This window comes from Styela clava, chromosome 3 (genome assembly GCF_964204865.1).
Source record: "Styela clava chromosome 3, kaStyClav1.hap1.2, whole genome shotgun sequence".
NCBI classification, from domain to species: Eukaryota; Metazoa; Chordata; class Ascidiacea; order Stolidobranchia; family Styelidae; genus Styela; species Styela clava.
Genome location: NC_135252.1, coordinates 6,268,416 through 6,292,173, shown reverse-complemented (window position 1 = coordinate 6,292,173; position 23,758 = coordinate 6,268,416). Strand labels below are relative to the sequence as shown.

Genomic DNA, 23,758 nt, shown 5'->3' with positions numbered 1-23,758 from the left:
ATTGACTAGAAGAAAAAATGATATATTAATTTACGACCACTGACTGACCAGCTGATCAAATAGTGACCCGCCATGTTTTTTCGATGGCCCGCCAAGTCACACATAATTGCAAAAAACGCACTAAAAGTCAGTGGTAATTATGCCGGCTACTTCTATCAGACAACATGTATTTAGGACTATTCTGTCCTATTCCGGGGAGCTTTAAATCACAAGTTCAATAAGTTCATTATTAACAATAACTGTCGCTGCAAATTAATTACACACTACTTTGTTTGTTGTTATACATGTTCATGCGATTACCCTTATCGATATTTTACTTTCATGCACGCACCTCGCTAGTGAGTGAGTGTGTATTATATGATGACGCGCCTGTTTTTGAAGTATCTAGAAATAGCAAAATCTATTTGTTCAGTTCCAGCATCTAACGAATTAGGCGAAGGTCATTTGTTGAACTTTAATGTATTTGTTAAACAAATGTGTGGGATTTTGTGCCCTTCCCTGTTGTTACATTGTTAGTAGCACTTGTTCGCCCTGTTGAGTCCGGATAATTACGGAATGTAGTAAAACGAATAGGAGCTTCTGGTGATGCGATTATCTCATACCGTAATCAAGTCTGCAGTATAGTATAAAGAAGAAAACAAAAACGCAAATCCTGACAATCTGACAATGCTTCTCTACAGTTTTATCTATAAGATATTTTTGTCTCAATAAACCATGCTGGGCATTCTGACTCCTAAGATCAAGCTTCTTCTTTTTTGTACCTAATTACCGTAACGGGGGTATATAATATTATGATGAGCTGGAAAAATCGTAACTACCGGAACGCACCTGATTCGCAAAAATGGAATATATTTACAACACAACGCGGACGTTAACAGAAAGTTTTGTCTGGTCTAAGAGCCGAAGAACTACAATGAAATATGGCGAAATTATCTGAAATATGTCTGTGTAAGCTCGAAAAAATATTCACAGCAATTCAATGCAAATGTTATCATTAGAAATGTATGGGATGAATTGCCATGGGTCCAAAGTCGAGGAAACATATATTACATGTTGCCGATGTACTAATTATTTTTGTGATGGTATGTAACAAGAATTACGAATTATGATGTACCTAAACATAAATTATTAATAAGGTTTGCCAGAGAAACTGGGCTTTCTGTACCATAATTTTATTCCAACAACAGGAACGCAAATGCAATAAAATGTGCAACAACCGGAACACGGTTCCAGTGCGTTCCGGCTACAGCTCACCACTGGGTATATTACGTTTAACTTATTATGATTTAAAAAAAGATTCCAATTCTGAGGACATGAAAAATGTTTCTTAATACATGTGTTGCGTATAGCTAGGTCGGCTTATGGGTGTGTATATGAATCAGATTACAACAATGCTTGAACTATATGAAGTTGAGGGGGCTTAAGAGCAACACATAGTACAGACCCGGTCGTTTATTAATTGATAATCTATTTTGAATCTCTTGAAGAGAGTCCAAGACCATTAAATCGTTTAATAATATTAAAGTTTCTGAAAACTCGCCATCCAAAGATATTCTCAAGCAGTGCTTTTATTGCGTAAAATGAAATTAACAGATACAAAACAACCATTTTTATACATACTATTTATTCTAACAGAAAATGCTTCAAAGTGAGAAAACGATTGTTTTCCATCAACGAGTTTTTGAAATCGTAGCGTGGCAGAAAATAAATCGATAACTTTCAAGTTTTTTGTTGTAAATCACGCGACCCAAGAGCAATTTCAGGAGACCCGGTTTTCGGTCGCGACTCATAGGTTGGGAAACACTGCTCTAGGCTAACTTAGATATTCATGTATATATAGTCATAAAGATAAACACTGATCTAACCGCACTTGTCCAAACTGAAACACGCTTTGCACGACTTCGGTGAATAAGCGAGTATGCTTTTCTGGGAAGCAATTTTAGTTTCATCTGACCAAAACAAAATGCAGTAGTACTTCATACAACTTCTCACGTTCATTAATGTTAATATTTAGATAACGCGTTTCGTGCCTCCCTAGCATTAACCGCTTATTTGTGTGATACGGTTAGATTACCATAACAGTGGTATCTAAAGGAGAAACGGATCTCATATCAGAGCGGGAAACTCAAGGCATGACATGCATAAATTATTCTGTTATTATGAGGTAATACATTCATATATAATATATATATATTATTAAAACCGCCTGTCATTCCTCCTCTCTTCAACGACCCGAATTATAAACGTATCCAAGAACATGGCGGAATTATTTGACAAATTTTTTCCAAATATCTGCAGTCTTGATTCAAAATGACATAACCCCTAATGATAAGTACCAATATTAATTCAAATTGCCAAGCCCAGCTCCTCGACTACTTCCAGGCCTGAATTATTTCTAAAAATGTTCTTCTGAACTATCTCCGATTTTATACAAATTATTCGATAAATGTTTGTCTTAATCCCCTTTTTTCAGACTGATGGAAATCAGCTATCGTTGTTCCCGCTTTTCAGGACGGATCCTAGTGAATATCATCCTTTTGTCTATTATAAGCATGGTATTTTAATCTCTTGGCAACACAGGACTTACTGACCAGTGGCCACCCAAAATCACATGGTTATTAGACAGACAACCAACATGTATTTTGTCAAAAACGTTGTACTGATGAATATCTGAAAGAATATACCACCACATACCGCCTCATTGAATCAGGTGAAGCTAATTCAATTGGCTTGGATATTTCAAAGACGTCTGATTAAGTTTGTCATACGATTTTATGCACGAAATTCAATATATATCTGCTCAGAATTTTGATAATTTCTTTCTGATTGCAAAATGAACGTTGATATTGATGGCCAGCGCTGCCAAACATACCGAATCTCATCAGAAGTCTAGAAGTCTTTCAGACCTCAATATCTGGACCTACATTGTTCCACAATTTATCATTGATTCCCCAGCTAATCTCACATGCAATTCACTCATTCATGCTGACGACACAGCTCTTTATTCTTGTCTTGCCGCGCCACTGCATGAAGTCGAGCGCTCCCTTGAAATTCTTTGAAGAATGAAAAATTTGCCAATATATTTATTATGTAATTAGCGGTGACGAGTTGCTAAAGATAAACAAAGGAGTGAATCCGCAACCTAAATTCTCTAGATTTGAATGCGACAATATAAAAGACTGAAAATAAAACGGAAAACACCATAAATTTTGTTTTAGGACGCCTGCCACAGATTAAAAAAGCCTTTGTAGACATCGTAGATCGCGAGATATCTTGTGCCCACGGCACACATTATCATTGCTTTTTCTTGTTCATCCTACTACCGACGGAGCCTGACTTATTTCCGGGTTATGATGATATATGAGATAATTGATGTAAAGTATACTTAATCAATTTTTATTGTAATAAAATAACTTTCACTCCGTGAGATTTCATTGCAGGGCTTTTTCTAACGGTGATATCTTTTAATAATGATCTGACTAGCAGCATTGCAATAAAGCCGAGGTGCTGCAAGATCAGCTCAGATTTGTCGAATTCGCTAAATCGCACAAATAACAAGAGAGCTATGCTCAAATATATGGACACGTAGCGCCACCCAGTGGCAATAATTTTGATGACGTCATAGCGAGAGAAAAAAGTAATAGCATTCTGGAGAAAAATTTTATCTTTAACCACTGAAAATATCAAAGCAATTGGTCCAGTATTCGAAAAGAAAAGCGATTTTTTAAAAATGGAGACGGAGACAAAGATTTGTCCCCTGCCGATATTTGTCCCCTGAGTGCATACTTCCCTTCTAAAATCACTGATATGCATGTATGGAGCATTGCTGTTATATTTGAACTGGTACTGCAAATTAAAAACAAAAACATCAAAATATGATTGGTGCCCGAACTGCAAACTATATTTCCATCGCTCATTTGAGTAGTCTCCAGTAACTCCGCTCAGAAATCAGTCTGTTTCGTTTCTAGGTGACTGCGCGTGAGATTGCTTTGAAGCAAATTTCCTTTGAAGATAATACACATTTTTCTCAAGTTCTGTGTTGTAATTTTCCACTGAATTCTTTCGGAACCGCGAGTTGCAAGAGCACAGACATTGGCAAAAATATTCTTCCCTACAGCTAGAATTGAACTTTTTTTTAAAAGGATTTTGGATTAAACTTCCGTATGTTTCTCAGGGCAAATGAACATTGTATCAATATTGCACTCTGCTCAAAGGCGGTGCCTAACTGACAGCGCTGTAAGATAATAATGCAAGAGTTCGAGCCCATGTCTAAAGTAAAACACATCAAAATTTACTTCGATGATGTACAAAAGATGTACCTGGGAACTCAAATACTGGATTCAAAACATCCGAAAAAAATTAATTCTAGGTGATTGTATCAACAATATGTATCAGGGTTTGGACCACGCTGTTTTTTGTTGTTGTATTAGAAACTTTTATTCATCCATATATATATATATATATATATATATGCTGCAGTTGGGCTACTCGTTTTCTGTGGCATATGGTGAGCCACTCACAGCGTTATTTTTAGCGGTTTTCAATAAAAAATGGTATTATATGACAAAATTTCACGCAAGTAATACAGTTCGTTTTAAATATAGTGGAGTTGGTGCCCAATCGTCGTCGCCCAATTCCGAGGGACTACGTTATTTAGCCTATTTGCGGGAATGAGGAACATCATTGAATATGGTCGACACCGCGAGCTGGCTATTTAATCATAGTCCATCATTAAAAACGTTCACGCTTCCCCTAAATGCTTTGCTTGTAAGCCACTGCCCACCTGTTGAATATATTTGTAAAAATATAGTCTGCAAAACACTCTGCCCGGAAACAGAGCTCAATGACCTGTAAACATTGAAATCACTCGAGTGTGACTAGATTGACGGGTACTCGCATCCGAGACCCAAAAACCCGATTTTGCAAAAAATAAACCTCTTCCTTTGGCCTGATCACTTTTGTGGGTTTTGTCGTGACAGACCTTCTTGCCAAGTTTGGCACGGATTAGTTCCCTGTAAAATTTTCGTTTGTTCCCGAAACCCCGAATATACTTTCGTATCAAGTTTCGTCGTGCGTAACGACATCTGACTCCGACTGCGCTTTCGAACTGAAGTGCTCTCGGTTGCCTAATCACAAATGAGTTTCTCGTGTAACAGACGATATTAGACCATTCACATGAAAATATGAGACTACTCATTTAATTATTTTTATACTCGTAATAGATGACACACATGGAAAAATAATAAATTGACAGTATACATACTGAAAAGTATTGTTCAGGAATTGTTCAGAACTAAAATCTCATCGTCTACAAAATTATATTTTGCGAAGTAATTGCAATTTCAAAAATAGAATAGACTATTTTATTGAGGTCAAAGTGTAACCTGAAAAGAGATCTAATAGCGATATTTTGAAAGTTGTTCAAAGTGGAGTTTTGAATACCACATGACAAAATTTTCATAATTTCATAAATTGGATTATCTGTTAAATGACTTATTGCTGAAAGTTACGAAGTCGTGAGTTAAACTTCAAACACATATAAGTGAGCGAATTTTCAGTCAAACTTAATTTTTTTTTGCATTAGTCGATGTGAGAATTTTATAATTATATCTTAAGAGAGTGGTTTCAATTACCTATATGACCTCGGTCCCCAAAATGGAAAATTTGTTCTAGTGCATTTGGATTAAAATTTTTAGTATATTCGGATATATTTCAACATAAGAAAGCTAAAAATGTTATCATCAATAAAATTCGAAAAAATTGGATTTCAAATTTATTTTTTTATTGTTTTTTTCGGCCATCACTTTTGATATATTTGATGAAAACCAATGATGTCAATACCAATCACTTGGTATTTCAGAGACGCATTAAATTCGCAAATAAATGGGGTTAGAAAACTAATTATCGCATATCGAAGTTACTATAGGGTTTCATCGATTATCTCAATTTTGTGCGTTCGATGTCGTTTTTTGTTGTATTCAAATGTATTTGTCTATAATAAGTGCATTACACGTGCTTTACATCACTTTTAGGCAAAAGAACTAGAAAATATCAATTCATGATGTTGAGGGTCTTGAAATCGCCATAATTATTAAGTTGTTTTGCGATAATTTATTGTATTAACAATTGAAAGTGTTTATATGAGCAAGTTAAAACTACACGTTGTATTTTGGTACCTCCCACCATTAAATCGAACCATCACCTGAATAATTACCCGTTCTTTGAAATAAAATATATTCTTTCAAATATAGTTACCATTTCCAGAAAACTTTTACCATTACCAGAAACTTTTCCTAATAAATGCAATATTTCGTGTTCTGATGACCGTAAGTTGCATAATTATATATTTAAAACGGGAGAACAGAGGGAATGGGGGTGGAAAACGAAATAACTCGGCATCGTCAGGAGCAATTCAGACTTTCCGTACATAGACGTGTCCTAATTCCTACGTTGCCACAAGTCTCAGCAACAAATTGTACCCCATTTGTTTAATTAGGAATGCTGTCGCTAAAAGAATAACATGAGCTTTTAAATATGCCAGAGTTCCAGTTCGTTAGAAAAATTTCAAGAGCTAAGTAGATCTTTTTAATCTGAATTTCAATTTCAGGCAATATATATATCTGAGTGGGATGCGTCCAAATTAGTCCACAGTGTATAGGCCATTAACTGATTTGCTTATTTAATAGTCGGAAAATAGTTACGCCAGTTAATGTAATTAATCTTATGTGTTTACAACAATGCGGAAAAATCCTAGTAAAAGTACACAGTAATCAACAATAAATATCACGATGACCGCTATATATCACGCACCACACTTTTTCTAGTATTTCGTTGTCAGCGATTCAAAGTCCAGAAACGTTATGAAGGTATTTCGAACAATTTTTACAAAATGAATAAAAATAACCTATATTCATTTGCCAAAATGGGCATGGTTTCAGAATCCAGTTTCATTTTTAAGATAAGGGAAAATCAATATGTAGATCAAATATTGGTTCGCGTGTTTCGTGCCGAAATTTTAAAGAATTTAAAAACCAATTGAAAGATGCATTATCAGAAACTTAGAAAAGAGGGGCGATATTACATATTAGAAAATAACCTGAGTATCTTTAAGAGAGAATGTAAGAGTAAATTTATTTCTCATTTACTTTTAGTTTCACACCAATCGCTTATTCACTTCCTCATAAAGCATAAGGTACATGTATAGGTACATAAATTTTGAGTTTGAGAATTAGATACAGATGTTAAAAAAAGACATTCCTTGTCGATCACCAACATATTTTACCAGGCTCGCACCGATTTCGATTGTAGTTTTGTTGGCATACTCAGAATCAACACTCACTTAGAGGCCAGCTTACAATGCTATATCACTTATATTCATGAATGGTAATAGATAAACTTTTATAGTGCACAAGAGGGGTTTGGCTGATAAATAACTTTCCAATCATACCAACGGTTTGTGGATATTCGGCCAATATGTCTTTTTTCCGATATTTGCTGAACAACTTCTTTTTTCAGATCAACCATATGATTTTTCTTGCGATATTTACTAGTTTTATCCTCACCGAATTCTTCATTCTCCAAATACCATCTTCCCTTCCACATGTTTTTGAATGACTCCGAATTATCTTATATACTGTACAATGAAGCACATATTTCTTCAATCATTTATTGAACCGCTTTAACGTCTTTCATTTATTAAACCCTCAAAATGGAAGCAAAGCGCTTTGTTTTTTGTCTGTTTTCTTGTTAGCATCGTAATTCACCACATCTGCGATTAGGAAAACCACGCTAACGTTATTTGATCTAAAATGCATCTTCAGCAAAAAAATGATTTTGTTGATTTGGTTTGGGAAAATATAATAATGTACCGGTATGAATGTTTGGCGCTCCAGAAATATGTGAACCAAGATGGCGGACACCGGTACGTAGTATGTGTACCAGGTAAGGATTAGGCCATAATTGTATTCTAATTTTCCTTAGTTCTATTACAAGGTCGGGGAATACCCAAGTGAGTCCCGTAGTATTTGTTCCTGAAATTATGGCCTAACCCTAACGTTGTACACATAGAATGTTCCGGTGTCCGCCATCTTGGTTCACATACTTCTGGAGTACTGAATGTTTCATATTCATTTATCGATATAGATAGGTACCAGTTTATGGGACGACGTCGCCGCTTTTTGTTAGCTTTCAAGCAAAATATAAATAAAGTCGGCAATAGTCAAGCATGTTGTTAAGAATATGGAATATGTTGCCAAATCAAAAATTGTTATCATATGTATTATTAGTTAATTTTCTGATTGAGCAATGCTAGAATGTACAGAATTGATTGGTTTGAAAAACTTAATCTTTAATGCTCAAAACAAAAACTAATCAGGTGTCTATGAAACTAATGAATATTTGACATTATGATAGTTGTTCAATAAATTATATTCACCTTCAAGTAACGAATTGAACTTTGGCAACTTCATTCACAAGTTGTGGCAAACAGTGATTCATATCCAGGAGTTCAAATAAAACTATTATTATGCAACTTACTAAATATTAGCTGGCAGAACAAAACAACATAATTAGTTTTTTATATATGGTCCATTGAATTGATATATCAGCAAAACTCTGAAAAGAAACTCTATAAACACTCCTAATAATATCACGAAAAGACTCTATTCTGTCACTCTGGAGAGGATTATTATGTTTGCTCCATATATTCTCATGGCTTCTCATCCGACTTCTCATCGCTCCTGACTAATCAGATACATACTATATATGACGTAATAAGTCCAGTCTGCAAGTTTGCACATTTAGGGTGAAATTTACCATAACAGTACTCCAAGTTCCAGATATGTTTCCAGCGAATTATTGGAATACAATACGATAGCGAAAAAATTGTCCTGTTAATCCTCAAAATCTTGTCAAAAGATAACCGGGTCTAAAAAGAGAAATCATGACATATATTTGTAGCCCCAACTTAGCAAAAACAACTACAAGATAGATAGCTGGGCCTAGAAACTGTCGACAAGAACCAGAATCACAAAAATTTTCACACTTTCTGCTCATAAAGAAAATAAAGTCCAATCTATTTGTGCGACAGCAAAATGTGGCACAAATATTACCGTCGCCCAAGTACAGCGAAAATAACCCCGTGTTGTCGATCAAATCAATAAAATAGGAATACATATATATAAATTGCATATTTGCTATTTTACAACCGACCGTTATGAATATTTTCGATGGGTGCATTGGTTTCAACATAATTTTAGTAATTTAGAATACTGAGTCACCACGTGCTATTTTTGTCAGGTTTTGGCGTGCTCGTTTCAAACTAATTCCATAAGAGGAGAAGGCTGAAGTATTAATCGCAGTGCATTTTATGGATTTTCTCAAAATCGCAATAATATATGTAAAGTTCGACTGGTTTCTATTATAGTAGCACAAGATACTATTTATCTCTGAAAATAGGAAATCTGATAACAATGATTAACGTATTGCAAGTGCTTTTTGACGGTTTTTCATTGTTTTTACACGTTTTAGCAAGATAATCACCACGGCGTAGAAATAAGAATTGTAATTGGTTAGGACTGCAACACGAAATAAAAACTTCATCACAAAACTTAGATTTTAAAATGTTTGTTTGTCGAATACGAAATTTACCGCAATTGCAAAATTCGAATTATTCTTTTGCTGAATATGAAAATATTTATAAAACTTCGAATTCTAAACCTTTGTTTACCGAACATGAGATATTAACTTCACAGCTGTTTGAGTGAGTTTCAAGTTCACTAAATGTTTCGTTTCTGCACATTTTTCAGTCCTATACATCGTTCAAAAGAATATGAGACAAAATAAGCATATGGTTTGCCTTGAAGTGGTGGGAGTGACGGTGTCGTAGCAATTGTGTTCATTAGACAGTGGGTAAAAATTTATAATTGAGTACGCTGTGAACAATCAAATGGCGATAAACAAGAGAGTTATGCTCAAATTTATGAGCACATAGCGCAACATAGTGGCAAAATTGTGATGACGTCATATCACACGAAGAAACGAATCCCATACAGCACACCGGGATACTTGAAATAAAAAAAAGTAATAGCGTTCTAGCGAAAAGTTTAGTTTCAAATTGATTAGTCCAGTAATCAAAGAGTTTTTTTCTGTTACAAAGAACAAGTACAACAACAACATAATAACAAAACGATCGTTATGTCCACTAACGTGTCCAATGGTGACCGTACATTTGAACCCATGTCTATATGCGGGTGCTAAAACCCATGGGTTAGGGTTAGTATGGGTTTAACTATCCGTGAAACAAAAAAAATCCATAGGTGCAATTGCATACAGGTGCAATTGTTATGGGTTCAAATGTACGTGGGTTCAAATGTAATGGAACCGTGTCCAATAATGCAGAATGCAGCCAGCCTTGCACAATAGATACGACGGCAAAATAAATGACATGAAAGAGGAAACACTTAAAAGTTAGATATCAACCCTAGCTGTCTAGATTCACGTTGGATGGATCGTTTACAACGTAACGATTTGTATATGTGACGAATGAGAATGTAGTTATGATAAGTCTCCGCGGTCATTTTCTCACGGTGTTTCGTATTTCCACTCAGAACGAGGCTTCACGGAAACTGTAACTCTGACGTAAAAATCTGAAACTTGCGGCTTGGTAGGAATATACTGCTAGACCAAGCAGGTTTCGAACCTAAAATACTTAATTCACAACAGCCGTGTATAGAGGCAGGGTGTGTGGTAACTACATATGCGTGTTATTTGGGTTTTTAAAATTACTTATCTAGAATTAAAAAAAAGTCGGTGATTTGACAACTATTTTCATTTATAAGTTTACCGCAATACTTCCCACTGAAGTTAAACTTTAATTACACATTGTATTTGAGATGTTTTTAACAACTGATTCATTTCAGCATTTCAACCCATTTTTCTTAAATGTGTGATAATTATGATAAAAATACATTCGGTTATTATCGATTGTTCGAGCAAATATTCATTTCATCTTAAAAGTATTTCGAGATATTAGGAGGAAGTAAAAATCTACCACGAAGGGTTAATTTATACTTTAAAAAGGATACCTAAGTTCATAATATGCACCATTTCTTACGGCGATGAACGAGATCCGTCAAAGATTTTAGGCTAAAGCGAAATGTTAACAGGAAAACATGTTTCTCACTTTGGAAGGACCGTTTGCAAACGCGATGACCACTACACTACGGAAAGACATCAGGGTCGGTTTCAAGCCGATTTCACGAACCACGGGTGTATACGTTTCCCTATATAGAAGTCTCCCAAGAGTATTGTTCATTTTAATATGACCCTCCGGCGTATGCGTTTCTGTGGTGTAGTGGTCATCACGTTCGCTTTACACGCAAACGGTCCGCATCGTTTAAAAATTGGTATTTATCTAGTTAGTGTTAGGAATGATTTGAAAATTGGAATTTCTTGCGCAATCTTTTTTTTTTCTTTTTTAATTTTGAGTGGTAGCGAGTGTGTTTATTTTTTGCCCTAAGATCCGAAATTTTGAAACAAACGATTTCAGGGCATTTAAAGTTAGACACAAAGTGGTAAGAACGTCTTTTTCAATACTATTTTGCTCTATTCTAGAGCTATTCACTGATATTTGGCCGTTTTGGGGCTTACTATCAGTTCATCCTCCAAAGACTTACGCTCAGCGGCACCTAGTCGCTACCCCTGCGCTACGGTGACTGACGAGGACACCGCCGTCAAAATATTACTTATAGGCAGATTTTCCTCGAGGCAAATTCGGTAATTAACATGCTGCGTTTGTTCGTGCGGTTATATATGTTTATTGTATATTATTACTAAAAGTTTGTAAGAAAGGGATAGGATCCACATATTGGTCCGGTGTATGTATGTATGTTTATTCGTCTCGTAAAAGCAATATAAAAGAATTAGTAATTATAAATACTGAATACGGTATGTATGCACAAGATCATACTGGCCTAAAACACGAATATGAGTCATACATCCCTTTTGATATGTATAAATTATATTACGGTACATCAAATACGTATAATATGGTCCTTTATACAGACAGTTGTGCAAGGAGGGTGGGTGGGTTTGGTAACAGAGGTAAGGGTGGAGTATCCAAAACTGTGTGTACAAAGGAGTTTGTATAACAAAACAACATCTATATATATAAATACAGACACAACACAACATGAAACGCACTGCATGTAAATATAGTAATAAGATTAAGAATTTGGATGTAAGTACAATACCATTGAGTGATGATACCACATATATACTATAAAACGTGGAAATGGTCAAGTTTAAAGGGTGTGTACATATATGGTGTGCACCACACAAGGGTGATAGTGTTGTGAGTGGTCTATGGCTGTTCTGGCAAAAATGTGACCCTAAAAGTTTTGGTGCAATGTGATAATGTTATGTATCAAGTTACTCACTCTTCTAAGGTATTTTCGATTTTTGGATTCTGCCAAAAGCGATGAAGTTTCAAAAAATAAAAATATGAAATTTAATAAGAAGCATTTCCACACACAATCCGGTGGGGGTGATGAAAGCCGAAATGACTGCGTAATCAAACCTGAGTACCACGCCCTTTTGCCAGGTTACCAGTCCGTGTGGGTTATGCGATTAAAAATCGGTTATGCTGTCCAGTTAGTCAAGTTATCAAACATGGAATCATTTATTGATGCAACCCAGTGTTTTTTTTTTTTTTTTTTTTGGTGAAGCATAATTCCAGTGGAACATTTAAGGGGCCCGAGGAATCCAATAGTGCGATAGTTCAGTTGTTTGAATAGTAGGCTACATATAGAAAATCTAATACTGGAGACACAAAATTATATTTATGCAAGTGTCGTAAGTTTTATAATATTGGCGAATCTAAATGGATTACGAGTTGGATTGCGCGAGACCAACTTACTGTACTTCCAACATGTGGTCGACTATATCATGTCTTTTTATAGTCTTTCTTGGCAGTTTAGTGTGTTGGCCTGTAACTTTGCGCAGATATCGGTCTCCTGTATTTCTGAGTGAGTGCGCGTGATGTTACCAAGTTAGGCTTTTTCAGCTCATCCTCTCCACGGACACTGAGTGTACAAATGGATCTTTACAAGTCAGTGTATTAAATATACATTATCCAACTGGAGATCCAGAGTTCAGACCTCAGTCCAGTCGCGCTTATATGAAGATCCTACCCAAAGCGAAACCCATAAAGGCACAAGTAAGCTTTCCTCACTGCTTCAACTTGTAATGAGCCGGAATCGATTCTCTTGCGTTCTTCCTTAGCTTGGAAAGTTAGGAGAGAGCCTTCAAATGATCAATGAAATTGTGCAAGATGATTAATGAAATCCATCAGTCGATGTTATGGTTGACACGAATCATCCAACTGAGCGAAGTCGGGCCAATTTTGCTAACCAGTAAAATTTAGGCTAGCCCTACTCGCGGCCAAAGTTAAGAAGTTGAGACGTTGAGCCCTAGTTTCGTGGAGCTGATGACTTTATGTAAATGTTTAATCTATGGCTGCAAAAATTATACATAATGAGATTTTTTCCTCCGGTAGTGGGGAAGCCTACAAGAAAACATCTTTTTTATATGGCGTTCGCTTAGGGCTAAATTGGTCGCCATGTCAATCACGTCATCGTAAAGTTGTCGCTCAACTAACGACTGTTGAATATCGCGTCACCGTCGGCCTAAAGCTGACAAACTTTTTGCGGGTGGTGGCATTTTCGTTAACCGTCGGCCTAGCTTTTTGATTGTCAAGTTCAATATCAAGTTTACAGCTTTTGGTTTTGCTGTAGGTAAACATGTATTCCTAAAGGATAATGGCAAAAGGTCAACTTTTCTTCCTCCACCTCTGCCTGGTTACACTTTAAAATGCGGAAAAAATTACTTATGTTTGCTAAACTCGATTCAGTGGATAAATAATAATAGATTGAGCAGATAAATAAAAGTACTTCATTGTTACGTAACATTAGAGGGCACACACTACGTAATGAAAATTAATCAACATAGAAAGGTGAAAATAATTTATTAATCCATATACCCAGCATTTGAATTAAAAAACAAAACAAAAATATCCAATCATATTTTAGGTATTTGCGGCGCATTTAGCAACTCGCTGCATTGCATCATTTTTCTTTATCAATTTCATTTTTGGTGTTCCGCGAAGCGACCTAAAAAGTGCAAGTGTTCTGTGGCTTGGGGTAGGGGTGGCGGAAGGAAGCCGCCAGCAATCCTCTGGTACTAAATTATCCCCTACGGGATTTGAACCTGCGAATCTAAGCGGGGTAGTCTTAGGTTAGAAATCAAGCGCATTCCTAGGGCTTAGCACGATGCGCCACTCAACGCAAACGTAGTCAACTGCAGTGCACTGGCTGACATAGATACTAAATACATTAAAATACGTGTATACCCTTCCCCTGGGTGTTGAAATCTCAGGAATGTTCTTTACGGCCTCACATACCTGTATCATGATCGTTCTTTACCAAGAGGTCTTATCTAGAGACAGACTCAAAGTGCTTCAAACGGACCTAAGGTCTCCGCGATCTATTCGTCTACTCAAAATGGCATTAATAAAATTTAAGCAGCAGCAAATACATCTGAGGTATTAAATAGAGTAATTTCAGTTCACCCATCAATATTGATCGCTAAGAAACAATTTGTTTTTGTTACGTTCTTATTGTGGGGCTACGTCAATAGCAGTCCACCTCTTCACGAGATCCATAACACCAAATATTTGAATGGTCTCGAATAGTTGATCCGGTGACCGTACATTTGAACCCATGTACATTTGAACCCATGCGTATATCCACGGGTTCAATCTATATGCGGGTGCTAAAACCCATGGGTTAGGGTTAGTATGGGTTTAACTATCCGTGAAACAAAAAAAGTTCCATAGGTGCAATAGCATACAGGTGCAATTGTCATGGGTTCGAATGTTCGTGGGTTCAAATGTAATGGAACCAGTTGCTCTATATATCATCAGTTGTTGTCGTCGGTATGCTCTTGTCTTGAGCAGTCAATTATTTACTTCACATAGAACCGTGATTAATCTCGTTGCTGATGTTATGTATCCGCCGTTTGGTTTGGGCGAAGAAATTACTATATAGTAGGCATCGAAACAACGTCACAATATGACCTCTCTTTTAACAACATCGCCCGCACGTTATAGTGAGAAAACTTAAAAGAATTCTTGGCTATGCGCCAGTTAATGAGCTAAGATTTGTACGCCAATGCAGAGAATGCATTGATATAACGCTGAACCTGTACACGCCGTTATTCTTTCATTGAGTTGTAGGACGGTTACATTTTTGATGGCATTCACGTGCGCGTTTACTCGACAAATGTAAACAGACAAATATAATGGAATTGCTGGATTCTTTGTACTAAGCTCCCGTCACTGATGCAAAAATGTGTGATCTGAGCTAAACACCCCTGTCAAGTTTTAAAATAAAAAATGAGTAATTATGCAGTTAGGGTTTTGGGTTAGAACGATTCGAAAATTTGAATTTCCGGCTGAATCTGCACCCCTCACCTTAACTGAATAAGTACTATTTTTATTTAATTCGAGCGTTGGCGGGGTGTTGTTTTGGGGCGGGGCTTGTTACAAAAGATCCTGAGAATATTACTGTGAACTAGGTATTATACTATGAATGAAGCAAATCCAACCGCCATTTGCATTCTGCAACTTTGAGATCACGCTTCAGAAGCGTGATCGACTCGTAACGACAACCTGGAGTAATTAAAGTAATCAGGTCAATCATTTGATTACCAACAATCAGATAGCTTTTTTCGTCAGATATTTGTGCGCGGGAAGCCACAAGCGACATCGCTTTCAGTCAGTCACAAATGTTCGTAATAGGATAAGATTTGATTTTGTGTAGGATGTATGGATAGGCTGCCTGTTGGGTTAGGACAGCGAGTTCGAAACAATATTCAGGTGAGTTAAATGTTCTTTATACCCATTGTTTTCATTGCTATTATATTGCTTTCATTTTACTATTGTATAAGTGGTAAATTAGAGGTTTTCGGGCCTATACGACTTGGACTTATTTCCTAATACAGAAGTCTAGATTGATGGATGATTCTCTTTTGCACCCAACTCACTAACAGCGGGTTAAAGGCCAAACTTAAAACCTATATGACAATACATAAGCTTATCATGAAGAAACTTAAACGTAATACACTTACTTTCAAAACTTTCGCAAATGTAGCGCAAAATCCATGGTTTAATAGAGATTCGCCATAGCCTTTTTACTTTAATATATTATTGTGTATGGATTGGATCTTTGTACAAAGACCCTACCAACGTTCAAAACAAGAGAAATAGTAATTATCCAGTTTAAGTTAGGAATGCAGATTGCACTGGAAATTCAAATTTTTAAATCATTCCTAACCCCAAATGGATAATTACTAATATGTGATTTTAAAACGTGGCGGGAGCTTTGTGCAAAACATCCGATAAATTCAGTACCACTGTCCATTGATTATGCTAGCTACAGTTCTGCGACAATTTATTTATCAATATCTTAACTTTTTTCAGATGAAGAAATATTGGAGATGAAGAAAGATTCAAAGACACGAACTAACGAACGAGGAATATTACAAGTAAATAATTTGAACATTTTATTTGACGCCTATTGATTCCTGTATACCACTGTTTTTGTTTAAAATGCTAAAAAATTCGATGTGAGCGCACCGCGTCTCTGGTCTTGCGATCAGAGTCAGCATTGTTATGTCACTTATCTGATCATGTGTTTTCTCTCGAAATTGTAAGATTTATATAAAAAAGTCAGACCCACGTTCACGTTTAAAATGCTAAATAGTTCGATGCAAGCCAACATTGGGTGCTCCTGATGTATGCGCACCAAAATGTCGCATAACCTGAATCATAACCAGGTACAAAACCCGAGTTCAGGTTGTGCGCCATCTTGGTGCGCATACTTCAGGAGGTCCGAACATTGTTATGCCGCTTTTTTGATTCTGTGCATTCTATCGAAATTGTAAGATTTAGATTTTGCACAAGCTTTAATAATTGTGTTTCAAAGCAGAAGTCCAAAAAAGTACTATAAATATAGTATCTTGTATCAAATTGGTGTACTCTTTGCGACCCCTAAAATTCGTTGCGCGCTTCCCTGCTGGATAGCGATCCCCAGTTTGCGATCTCTACCGTGAACAATGTGATAATGCTACAAATTACTGATCAGAAGTAATTAATTAGTCATATACTCCATGAAAGAGTTAAATAAATTCATTGAGTATTTTATTGTTATTGTGATATTTGCAATTTGTGCAGTTTGAAGACTACACCTGATATGTTATAGAGTTTATATTTGAAATTTAATGTCAATCGCTGAATAAATTTTATTCGTCTATTCGTCTAAACTTTCTAAATTTTAAATTTTATGAAATTAAATATTGAAATTTACCCGTTACGTATTTTATTAAAACTTACGTATATTTTTAGAAGAAAATATTCAGAAAAGAGTCCCACTTTAACAATACAAAATGAGGTACCATATGATACACTAACATATCATTTTAACTAAAGGATGTAAATTTGGTGAAATCAGCGACATAGTTGAAAATGACCTCAATTGAATTACATAGTTGGTTTTTTGTGTCTTTAGCATAAGCATAGCTTTGTAGTGTCTCTGTCAAATAACATTTGTGTGAATTAACTACCTGAAAATGGCATAGTTGGCTCCATGAAATTTAGTTTAATTCAAATTTAGAATTGACTTACACAAAATCACGATCTATATATTGATTTTCAGCGTTTTAAAACACTGCTTGAAAGTCGACAGAACAATTTATCATTGCACCAAAAGAAATTCGTCAAGTGTCAGATTTTCATCACTGAGTGAGATGGAGGCCTATCAAGTCTGAAGAGCAAGTATGTAATCATATCATTTGAAATCTTTCAATTTACATGTCTATAAATAAATAATATGTTGTATTATTTTCGGGAAATCGACAGACAAATTATTACTTTTAATATTTTGAGTATAATCGCGAAATTAACTATTCTGTACTACAAATTAACTGTAGCAATATCCGGTGAATAATGGCGTAGTCAGTATAGCGCTGCACGTTCAGGGGCTAACTGTTGTGTTGTCCCATCTGCTGTTGTTTCGTTTAATCGTCCAAACCGAAAGACCAATTACAATCTTGTAATGTCAGGTTAGGTAAAGTTCATTGGGTAAGCATAAATAAAAGGCGTTTCATCGCAATAGGGCGTCACGTTGTGATTACTACAAACAGTGAATTTTTTTAAAGTGATACTATAAGTTAATCCAGCAGTGTATATCTGCAGAGATACTGAAAGGATTTGAACTATGCCTCGTTAAGTGCGATTCGGTTAAAACACAACCCCAACTTAATAACCATGCAAATATTAAAACTCATTGTTTACCTTGTTTATCATGGGGTGCCTATATACACACTAATATGCCTAATTTCCCTGAAATCGTAGTCCTGGCCTTTTTTATTAATCTGATGAGCGTTTTTGCCTCAAATGATAATGGTAATCAGACTAATGTCTTAAATTTAACTGTAGCTCATCGTGGTAGTAAACAGTTGATAACCATGTCATTGATGTTCCCAACTATACTTCAAACTGAAATCGCCCCAAATTTCCAATAATGATATTATAAGAGTGAGTCATACTAAGTGTATTAAGATAGCCGTTAATCTTACACCTTAAAGAACTCGTGTCCCAACTAAAATTTTCAAAAACAATACTGTGTAAATTATATTCAACCAAGTGTAAACTTTTTTTGGTCCATATCCCCTTGGTAAAAGTGCTAAGTATTCATATGTTCAGGACTGTTTAAATTTAGAGACATGGGAATATATGTCATATTTTCCCTATTGTTGGTGCGGGTCACGTCGTGTTATGCCTAATCACGTGTGAAGAGCTTAAATATAAACTCTCTTTTATAATCTCTACTGAATGGTGTTAGTTGGATCGTTTATACGGCACACGCCGTCAATATGAGATATAGTAGTTTCAAAACTCTGGAATTCTTACTTTTTTAATTAGATATTAGAAACTTGGGTGTCGCTGCTCGATAACCAGTTTAAAGATCACTATATACATGAGATCCCACCAAATTGTAAATCTACTATAGTCAGCCTATATATCCGTTGCTAGTAGTCTCTGTAATCATACCGTCCCATGTTCATAAGTTTTCGAATCTGGAAATATAATCCTTATTTCCTTATCGTTTATTCCGTAGTAATAATCTGTCGTGTTCTTATTTATATATATATATAAATATATGTCTACAATGTCTGTGGCTGAAGTTATTTATTGACCTATATTTTCAGGAAGTTGCTCGGAGGGAAAGACTATAGAGAAGGTAAAATATAACACACTAATAAACTATTAACTATTTAAGATTTAGATAATGAGATACAACATAGCACACTGAATAAGTACTCAAAATAAAATATAAGTAATATTTATTGATTTTTTGAGGGGCGTAAAGGAAAAATTTGTTAGATTTTATCTTACCGCCTTATTTTTGATATTTTCATTTCTTGAATATGTAGCCGTATTTTCAACGTGCTCTTCATGAATATAAATATATTTTATATGATGTGTTGCAATATTATACGCTGACAAATCATTCCAAAGTAATATTTATAATTTAGGGGGAAATCTGTGAATAATTTGTTAATGAACTGAAAATTAATATTTTCATTTTTATGTATCTAAACTCTAAAGTATAAGCATAGTTTCTCTGTGCTCCTGTCAAATTACATTTTCTGTAACTTATAAACCCAAAACTTAATAATGACGTAGTTCGAACATCTATATATAATTCAAATCAATATCATACAAAATTTACCTACATTTCATTATCTCAAATAAATTTCAGCTTTCTGAAACACTTCTTGAAAGAGGGAAAGACAATTCATCATTATATCTAAAGACATGCGGGGTTATTCGTCCGATTATGCATCACTGAGAGACGTGGCTGCCTCGAGTCTAAAGAGCAAGTATGTTATTAAAATCTTTTGAATCTTTCTAATTTACATTCATCACCACTATTCACGGATCCCCACAATCAATTTTAAAATTGGTATCTATTACTATTCCTAAATAAGTTAAAATTACTTTACTTAATTTAAATGCTAAACATTTTAATAGGCTTAATACCAGGTGAATTTGCAACCCAATTTCTTAATTGAAAACCGGCATTATAAAATATCAAAACTAAAATCTAAAACGGAAGATATCACCATAAGTTTTGTTCTAGCAGTCTCACAGCAGATTGAAAACGCTTTTCAGACATTGTAAATTTGTGTTATGTTAGGATTTCTTCAAAATGTATACCATATAGGAACTGAAATGGAAACACAGTAAATTGTTCGCGCGATGTACCTTTCGTCTATTTTGAAACTACCGATGGAGCCCAATACGACTTTTTCTCTGTATGTGACGATATATAAGATAATTAAAGCAAAATATATCGAACATTTTTTTTGCAATATTTTAAATTACAATCGTTCGTATTTTGTCGATATCTTTAAAATAATTTTGAGTGCCGAAAAAACAAATCAAATTTGATTAACTTGAAAATACGATTCCGGTCTACTTATAGTTGGCAGTTTGGGACGTATTTCGTGCAATTTTCAAATAGTGATTTTTCATTTATTAAATAATCGTAAAAGTTTTCCCGACTAAAATTCGAGTAACGAAGAACACAAATAAATTACTATGACAAGATATTTTGAATGCTCGCACCGGCTATGAATTGAATATTTTACTCGAGAGATAACTTTTTATCCTCTGCGATCTTACTTATATATAATGTCACATTTGAATTTGCGCTCGTTGTCAGATTTCGACACTACTGATGTCAAATTTTATTAGTGTTATTACTTCTTTGGACAGTCACAAAATTGAACAAGTCAGTATTTTATTAAGTAACCGGAGCGCCTAAGTTTCTCCCACGGAGCACTTTGAGAACCTATGCCTTAATAGACCAGGGAAGAAATTTTCGTAAAAGTGTTTGAAGTATCGTTGTACATGTTTAATAGCTGAGTTTTAGGCAGAATATTGTACAATTTTAGCATCTCTTTGAAAATTAGCTGTTTGCATCAAATAAAATTAAATATTCACTCCAGCTCACCATATTAAGATTTTGTGGCAACGCTTCCGAATGGCCAAAAACTTAATATGGATACGTAAATGGAAATTGTCTGTCAAATAAAATTTTTTTTGGAAAACCCCCCAAATACTTTATAATATCATGATTCGGACAACTATCGTTTTTTTTCTGGCTAATAAGTGAATAAGACAAGAATGAATTTTAGCAATAAAAAACCGTGTTTTTGTCATATTACCGTCTAATATTCGGAATAAAACTTGCAATACTTCCAAATTTTGTCAAATTTTCGTCATTGTTGAGAAGGAACTTTTTCCCTTGTGTTTGCAGTAATACTGTTAGTTTAGGCACCAATGCGCGCTAATAATTTTATATGGCAAAGTCTTTAGAGAACCGGACCGGTGTTCATTTCTTAGTATCGTTGGCATGAAATCAGGGTTGTCCAAAACGAATCGAATATTCGAATGTATTCGAATATCAAAGTATTCGAATACCTTTTCGGCTGATTTTCGAATAATTCCGAATAGTAGCCACTTTTCGCCGTAAACGTGGTGTTTCGTTTAACGGGAATCTTCAAACGACTTTTTACGCTGTCTCACGTATTGTAATGACGATGAAATACAATCGGCACTTTGTTTGTTCATATTCTGTGCGACCGTACGTCGCATAGTGTTGCGACACATTTGCACATTTGAGAAAGTATGTTAATTTTATTTCTATGTGACCTGCTTATTATTATATCAATCATGATATTTAATCGCAGGTCGGTTATCGTTACTTTAAAGAGAAACACGGCCACCGACATAAAGTGATTTGCGACCATTTCGTTTTGCCGATTCAGCAAAACACGACAGGGACAGGAAAACACAGCTGCGAAATAACCCGTGCACGTACAGTGTAGTACTTGTCACATTTCAAAATTATTTCAACATTCGGGTTGATATAGGTTGTCCAAAATGATTGCCGCTTTACAACTTAAATTTACCGCTCAATTGTTAAAAATAGTTAATTCTGTGAGTATGATTCTACCAAACTAACATGATCTGGTTCTAAACATATAAAATTATTAGCGCAATCAGCATAACTGAACAACAGGGACACAATTTTTCTACCCGTATTATTGGAGGCCTATATGGAAAAAAACTTTTTGAGTGCTAAAAATAGACATCGTCCTATTTGCCATGTGGACTTATTAGCCGGGAAATACGGTATTTATAGCCGTCATTGTTACGATATCCAATAAATTGTCAAAGATGGAAAAACAAGTCGATTTATTAGAAAATAATTTCTGGCAAATAATTTTGATAACGATAGTTAAAAGTATCGATCCTTTACCACGATGATTTTTTGTTGCGCAAAATAATCCAATCCATGACTAGTACCAGCATTTAAAATGTCATGCCGTATTAATTTAATTTTGTTCAACGTAACTCATGGTTGTATCGACAATCTGTGGACATAAAATGTGTGGTAAACTGACCGATATTATTAAATATTGATTCCCATTTTTATATTGATAAAATAATGAAAGTATTAGTACCAAATACCACGGGTATTTGTGGACATGAAATCAGGCTAAACTGCCCAATTGTAATTAATTTCGGATTCGTATCTACAAAATAAAAAAAAAACTATTATAATTCTGAAATGCAACAGCGCGATCTGTGGCCTTAAAATGTGTGGTAAACTGCCCGATTTACCAACATTTGAGTTATGATAATAGAATTAAACTAACACGGTAAGGCATTTTAAATAGTGGTATCGGTCATGGATTTGAATATTTGCGCAGCACAAAATCATCCTAGTAAAAAGTCCATACTCTTAAATACAAACCAATGGCAACCATTATCCAAATTAGTTTCCAAAAACGGGAAAAAGTATAAATTCTTTTTCCCACATGCGACAATTTTTTCGTGAGTACGAAAATAAGAATCAAAAACTAATTATATTCGGCACAATATCACGGCAATCTGTGGACATAAATTGTGTGGCAAACTCGCGATTAATATTAATTTTTGATTCCTATTTTCGTATCTACAAAATACAACGGCGATCTGTGGACTTAGAATGTGTGGTAAACTACCCGATTATAAATAGTTTTTGATTCCTATTTTCATATTTATAAAATAATAAAAGTATTATTACTCAATATTACAACGGCGATCTGCGGACTTAAAATGTGTGTTAAAGTTCCCGAATATAATTAATTTTTGATTCGTATTTTTGTACTCACGAAAAAATTGTCACGAGTCTGAAAAATAACTCATACTTTATCCCGCTTTTTGGCAAATAATTTGGACAATGGTTGGTATTTAAAAGTATGGGCGTTTTACTAGGATGATTTTGTGTTGCGCAAATATTCAAATCCATCATCGATACCACTATTGCCATATTAATGTAATTCTGTTATCATGACTCATGGTATTATACTGCAATAATCTGCAAATATGAAATGCCTGGTAATATAGCTAGGTTGTAACTTGTAGATAGCAGTTATTTCATTGCTTATTGTATGGAAATTCCTACATACATTTAGATAAGCTTCAATTAGTGGAATTTATCTTCGAAGTATTCGAAATAGTGAACTATTCGATATTGGCCATCCCTGCATGAAATTTAATGGTATCAGCAATTATTCACTGGGG

General features: G+C 35.0%; 1 long non-coding RNA gene across 2 annotated transcripts in view; it reads left to right on the top strand.

Moving 5' to 3' along the window:
- The first annotated feature begins 15,812 nt into the window (after window positions 1-15,812).
- Window positions 15,813-23,758, top strand: part of LOC120342444 (uncharacterized) — a 29,772-nt gene continuing 21,826 nt past the window's right edge. For both annotated transcript variants that reach the window (XR_013474945.1, XR_013474944.1), the window contains exons 1-5: window positions 15,813-15,934; window positions 16,538-16,602; window positions 17,772-17,890; window positions 19,327-19,358; window positions 19,881-20,001. This is a non-coding gene — a long non-coding RNA (uncharacterized LOC120342444). The remainder of the gene's footprint in view (window positions 15,935-16,537; window positions 16,603-17,771; window positions 17,891-19,326; window positions 19,359-19,880; window positions 20,002-23,758) is intronic.